Source organism: Tigriopus californicus, chromosome 12 (genome assembly GCF_007210705.1).
Source record: "Tigriopus californicus strain San Diego chromosome 12, Tcal_SD_v2.1, whole genome shotgun sequence".
Lineage (NCBI taxonomy): Eukaryota > Metazoa > Arthropoda > Copepoda > Harpacticoida > Harpacticidae > Tigriopus > Tigriopus californicus.
The window spans coordinates 16,756,097-16,763,370 of record NC_081451.1 but is presented as its reverse complement, the minus strand read 5'-3'; positions in this window follow the sequence as shown (position 1 = coordinate 16,763,370).

Below are 7,274 nucleotides of genomic sequence, written 5' to 3'. Positions count from 1 at the left end.
TGAACTCGTTCTATTGATAGACCAAATTGGGTCCAACAGTTCGGGCACCTGTTGTTCAAGATCGTCTGATCTCCATTCAAAATGCATGTTATAACTTTGCCACATAGCCCAATGACCTAAGAAGAGATGGAAAGGTTGCCGAGTTGTCCACCATTGAGGAGGGAATGGAAAGATTCTGGAATTTGGAATGCATCGGTATCATTGATAGTAAGAGTGTCAGGACGAAAGATGATCAGGATGCGATTGATATGTTCAAGAGATCAATCCGAAGATGCAAGGACGGCCGTTATGAAGTCGGGTTGCCCTTTAAGAAACAAAGAGTGTTGCTTTCCAGTAATTATGGAGATGCGAAGAGAAAGCTTGAATCTACTGAACGACGACTGAGAAAAAGCCCCGGATTTACAACACCAATACCCAGGCTATGAAGGAATATTTGGATTGCGGATTCGCTCGGGAATTGAAAGTGGATGAAATTGACGAGTTGAAGGAGCAAGAAAGGTACTTTGTGCCTCATCATGGGTTGTGAAACTCGACAGTCTGTCAACCAAACTCAGAGTGGTCTTCAATGCAAGCTCACCAGATCCAAATGGAGTCTCCCTGAATGATGTTCTTTATCAGGGTCCAGCGCTTCAAACGGATATTGTGCAGGTATTGATGAGATTTTGAACCACAAGGTCGCAATTTCGGGTGACTTGAAGAAAATGTTCTCGCAAACTCGGATCCGACCAAAAGGATCACCGGTATCAATTGTATTTGTGGAGAGATTGTGAGCCCGACGTTGAACCTCGTATCTACGCCATGACTACAGTTATGTTCGGTGTCACCTGTAGCCCGTTCTTAGCAATGAACACTGTTAAAATTCATGTTGAAACCGAGGAAATTCGCAAAAGATATCCCAAGGGATGCAAAGAGTGGCGAAAAAACATCTTTGTTGACGATGTAGTGACTGGAGCAGATGATGACCGAGAAGCTTTGCGGGTTTGTGAAGAACTTCAAGAGCTTTTTGAAGAAGGGGATGGACGATCACCAATTCACATCAAACTCTAAACACGTCATGAGAAATATTCCAGAAACCAAGAGAATGCCTGGACTTATTGTCGACTTGGATGATCGCGACGAGTGTATTGCCTGACCACAACTTTAGGACTCTGATGGAACACCGCTGAAAATTCATTTTCGTGCAAAGTGAATGATACATTGTTAGATCTCTCTTTGAATGAACGCCCCGTCACCAAACGACGCATATTGTCGTCACATGCTTCTATATACGATGTGTTTGGATTCCTTAGGCCGTTGTTGATACGAGCCAAGGTTTTGATGCAAACTGTGTGGAAGCAAAGGCTTACGTGGGACGAGGAGGTTGGTGGATCCATCGCGAGCAATTTCGGAAATGGTGCTCCGAAATACCGTTCATTACAGAAGTTCAAATCCCCAGATGGATCGGGACGACGCATCGTGGCCAGGGATCCACTTGATTGGATTTGGTGATGTGAGTGAACTAGCCTATGGAGGTGTGTTTAGGCTCGCGTAGTTGATCCCACAGGGAACGACAAGGGTCTCGTTTATGATGGAAAAAGTCGCGTGGCTCCCTTGAAGTTCCAATTCGATTGCCCGATTGGAACTTTTGGCAGCTCATTTATTGTGCCGTCTGGTCAGTTTTGTGGAGGAGGCCCTTGATCGGAGGGTCGAATCCCGAACGTATTTTACGGATTCGTCAATAGTTTCTGGCTTGGCTTCAGAAACCAAGTCACACATGGAAGACCTTCGTGAGAAACCGTGTTCAAGAAATCCACAATCATTCAGCAAGCACCGAATGGTCCCATTGCCCAGGTTCGGACAATCCTAGTGACTCCCTTACCAGAGGAATGTTCTGGTTGAGTTGAGGATGCTCTCTGTATTGGCAAGGCCTACTTGGTTACGTGGAGATCCTGATGGTTGGCCAAAGGGATACGGACCTATCTCCCCAGAAAACTTGACCAGTATGAATCAAGAGTTATGCACCAAATCAGTGACCATGGTCACAAGTGGTTGGGAGTATGACAAGTTTCTTTGAAGTACTCGTCATTCAGGAGATTTTGCCGGGTAGTGGCCTGGATGCTACGGTGGATTCGGGTTGGAAGTGGCCGCTCCACTCTTCATTCAAGTGAACTTTTGGCTGAGGAATTGCGTATGTCCGAACTTCAAATATGCAAAGTGATACAGGCCCGAAGGTTTCCTGAGTATTTCAATTCTTCAAAGTGGTGGGAGTATACCCAGAGATAGTCGACTTCTCTCCTTGAACCCAAGATTGTGTCGGGAAAGACAGATGCTTGTCACTGGTGATCGAATCATGCAGTCCGACTTGCCATTGGAGATGAAGGCCGTAGTTATTCTCCCCAACAATGATGTAATTGTGGCCTTGCTCATTCAGACCGTCCACGAAATCCATGCTCATGCTGCCTAGGAAACAACATTGACGTTGTTGAGGAGCAAGTACCATATTGTTCACGAGAGGAGTGGAAGGGGAAAGTTTTGAAAAGGTGTTTGGTGTGCTCGCAACACTCAACCAAACCGCTCCACCAACAAATGGGAATCTTAACCAAGGAGAGAGTTTCCATTGCCCCAGCCTTGACCCATATTGGGCTGGACTTTACCGACCTCTGGTCATCAAAGGTGATGATGGAAAGTTGCGGAAAGTGCATGTTTGTGTTTTTTACATGTGCCGCTAGCAGAGGCGTTCATTTTGAACTTACCAACGATATGAGCACGGAGGAATTTTGTCGGCCTTGACTCGGATGGTGAGTAGGCGCGGCAATCCTACCACGATATTCAGTGATAACGCAAAATGCTTTGTGAAGGCCGATAAATTGCTGAGTCGGGCGTATACCCGAATAAATAAGACTCAAATTGATAGTGGTTCACTCCAAAGGATCTTGACGAATAGAGGCATACAATGGAAATTTATCACTGAGCGGGCCCCTCATCAAGGTGCGTTTTGGGAACGCCTCAACAGAAGCCTTAAGGAACCACTGAAGAAAGTGCTGGGTGGTTCACTTCTTTCATATACCGAGATGATGACTGTCCTTACTGAGATTGAAGCCACCTTGAACTCCCGTCTCTTACATATCAACCTACTGACGATGTTCTAACTTCCCCTCTCACGCCAGCTCATTTAATCCTGGGACGGCCGATTTTTTAGTTGCCAGCCGTAGAGAAAGCAAGCAGACTGCATCCAAGAGATATTGACATCTGAAGCACGTGTTGGAGTCGTTTTGGTCGCGCTGGTCTAAGGAATACGTGCCTACGTTATTGTCGAGAAAAAAATGGCTGACTGAAAATCCAAGAGTACCAAAGGTGGGAGATGTTTGTCTGATATCAGAAGACAATGTCAGAAGACCGAGGTGGCCATTGGCGTAGTAGTGGACGCGATTCCGGGGCGGGACGGATTGGTGCGAATTCTGAAACTAAGGACCATTAAAGAAATGTTTCTCGACCAGTCCAGAAACTGCATCTGTTGGTTGATCACCGTGAAGAGGACGCCACTGAGCTAGAGGCTACCCTCAAGTCATCCAAGGTTTTGGGGCTGACGGATCTGGACAAGAAGAGTTGACTTCCAACAATTCTGTGAAAGATCAAGAGGGGAGGATGTTCTCAATTCGGTTCTTCGTTCTGGAAGGATGATTCGTCGATGAACCGACTTTTTGGCCACCCTGAGTGGGCGAATGTTTCTTTCATTTTTAAGGATTGGACGCCATTATGGACCTAGAGGACTATCGTTTAGAAACCTATTTGATCAAGTGAAACTAATAAAGTGATGTCAGAGTGTTACTAACCGAGTCCCGAACGTTCTTGAGAAGGTCTAGCGTCAAGTTGAAAACAGCTACAAGAGGGAAATTTTGATCAAATTATGATGAAGTGCGTAAAGGTTTTATTGAACTAAGTCACAAAATCTTTCATTACTTAATTTAATTAATTCACATATTTTTCCAGGTCAAAAATATGCCTGGGCCTGTATTTCTAAGATTGGCTTCGATGTCTTTGATTTGATTTATTAAGCAACCCTAGGTCGGATTTCAGAATACGAATCTTTCAAGTGTTTTGAAAATTGTTTAAACTCACATTGCAAACATTGAAATATGACGCACTTAGTAGCATGAAATGTAAAATAATTTTGGAAGTAGCCCTATGTTTGATCAATAAATTTGTTTGACCTAATTGAAGTGAGCAAATTGACCAGAATTACAATTGAATTTTTACCATAAACGAAAAGTTTTCCACGATCTTGGATTCCCATTTGGCAGTAGCTCTGTCTATAAGCCCAATCAAACACAAAACACCCCCTATAGCGAGCTCAACTTTACCTTCCATCCTCTCACAAAGAACTGACATCGGTTCCTGGAAGTCAAGATTGATGTTATCCTCGTTCTTCTCAAACTGGAAAGAAAGTTTCTGCTTTGAGCAGAAACTGGTTCTTTTCACCTGACTATCCGGACTCTCTTAATTGTTGGAACGTTTCTCCTGCACTTTGGCAATCGCCTTGCATCAAAACTTTCGGAAGATAAGCACTTCCTTTTTCTATAAGAATAATTTAGAAGCTAAAATTAGAAAAAAAGTCACTCAAACCTTATAAAAGATGTCAAATTGCCATTCATTTTACTGAAGTTCCAAAAGGCACACTATCCTCTCATGTTCCTAAAATATTTGAACGATACATGTGACAGTTTAACTTTCAAAATTGTCACTTTTGCAATATTTGATTTCTAGGTACTACCTATGTTTTTATTCAACATTAATAGAAGCTTGTCAAAATTCAAAATTAAGCTTGGTTAATGGTGCGACTTATATTTTTCTTCGAATAGCATGGCGGATTTTCCGTTGGCTGAGCAGAGGGTATATTTACGAGCTTGCGTTGATTTGAAACTTCAGCAGCAAATGTCCATAAGGGCCTCTTCGCCTCTGCAATCCATTCAAGAATGTGTTGATGATATTCGTCAAACATTTCTTCAAGAAACCCTCTTCTCACAAGGAGATACAATTTCTTTAAGTGTAACCAGCGACCTGGAGAGCGGTTCACTGACTGGTACCTCAGGCTGCAGATCGAGGGAAATGAAGCTGAGTTGGACTCCTTTTCGGGCGATGATTTCTATTCCATGCGCATTATCACTGGTACGTGGGACAAACAACTTTGGGAAGAATTTCTTCGTCGGGGAGTGAGCACACGTGAGGAGTTATGCGCCATAGCATCGGCATGGCAATCTGCCTCAAATGTCGAGAGATCATTGAATACTAATGACTCATAAATATCTGTGTCCGCGGTTTCAACCTTTAATCGTTCAAATTCAAACGAGCCAACTTCACAAAGTCTCAGGGGTAAATGTTTTCGATGCGGTGGTCCACCTGAAAAAACACGTCAAAATTGGCGAATGTTTCGCTCAAAACTTACAGTGTTATAGATGCAAAACTATGGGTCACTTATCATCTGTTTGCTTCAAAACTGGGGCTGCTTCATGTCCTCATCCAAAATACCGATTCCATGACAGTTCATCACGACTGGACTCACGCCCTCGTCAATACCCTTCCTCGTCGCCATCATCCAAGGGAAATGCTTCATGCATGGTTGTTCAAGTCAACTCTCGTTCAACAAAAACACCTTTAGTGACCTTTCATATTATTCCCCACGTTGGNCGAACCCATCATTGCTCAAGACTTGGTCTGGAAACACAAAATTCCAATCGAAGATCGTCGTTGCAATATAAAGGCTGCAAACGCAACCAACATGCCTTGCACAGGTTCGGTGACATTGACGATAAGGGAAAATGGAAGGATTATTTCCGTGATTGCCTTTGTCACCCCATCAATCCGGGGTGCATTTTTCTTGTCATGGCGTAATTTGGTGGATCTGGACATCACTCCGCCAAGTTTTCCTAATCCCCCGGAAAAACTACAATCTTTCTCAGTTTCCGAGGACCCTAGCCCTCACGAAGATCCGGTGATACCTTTGATCCAGTTTTTCAAAGCTTTTCGAGCGTATTTAACAATGAGGATATTCTTCCTCCCATGAAGGGCCCTCCAATGAAAATTAATCTACGTTCCGATTGTGACATCAAACCCACCAGCATTTTGGTAGCTCGACGTGTGCCTTTTGCCTTGGCATCTGATGCAGAAATGGAGGTGGACAAGCAACATAAGGCGGGCATCATTGAGCCTGTGTCTTGGCCAACCTCGTGGACTAGCCCGGCGATATTTCTTCCCAAACCTAGTGGCGCTGGTATTCGTTTGGTCACGGATTTCACGGCTCTCAACCGCTTCGTACGTCGGCCAGTCCACCCCTTTCCAACACCCACGGAAGTGGCTTCTTCCATCCCTCCATCGGCCAAGTTCTTCGTAACGCTAGATGCATGGAAAGGTTACTGGCAAATCCCATGGCAAATCCCCCTGGCTTACGATTGTAAAGACTTGACCACCTTTCCTACTCCTTTTGGTCGCTATCGATACTGTGGGCCCCCATGGGCCTGAACGCGTCGGGAGACGAATACTGTCGTCGGGGCGACGAAGCCCTCAAAAATCTGGAAGGCGTGCACAAAATTGTCGACGATGTACCGTATTGATCTAAGGCGCGACCATCTGAATTGGTGTCACGGGTCACAGCGGTACTTGAACGTTGCCAGGAGCATGGAATCACCCTCTCTCGTTCTAAAGTCCAATGTGGACCTGAAATTCGCTTTGCTGGGTTCGTTATTAATGAGAGGGGCGTGCGTCCAAATCCTGAAAAATACGCGGCAATTTCAAAATTCCCCGTCCCTTCTAACATCACCGACTTGAGATCGTTTTGCGGATTGGCGAATCAATTGGGCCAGTTTGTGCCACGTCTGGCTCATATTCTTGAACCTCTTCGCCCTCTCCTTAGTACTCGGGTTGAATTTCAGTGGTTCCCGGAACATGAAAGGGCCTTTTCGCACGCCAAGGCTAAACTATCAGATCCAGATGGACCAGTCCTAGCCCATTTCAATCCCGTCCTCCCTACTTCTGTATTGACCGATGCTTCAAGATTGAAGGGTTTGGGATATGCTTTGATCCAAACCACGGAATCTGGGACGATAGTCCTTATCCAATGCGGTTCACGGGCGTTATCCTCCGCCTAAAGCCGTTATGCGGTTTGTGAACTAGAAGCCATGGCTATTAAATGGGCCATGATTAAATGTCGATTATATTTAGTGGGAATCAACTTTGTGGTAATGACGGATTATAAACCGTTACTCGGAATCTTCAATGGAGCAAACTTATCCATGGTAGAG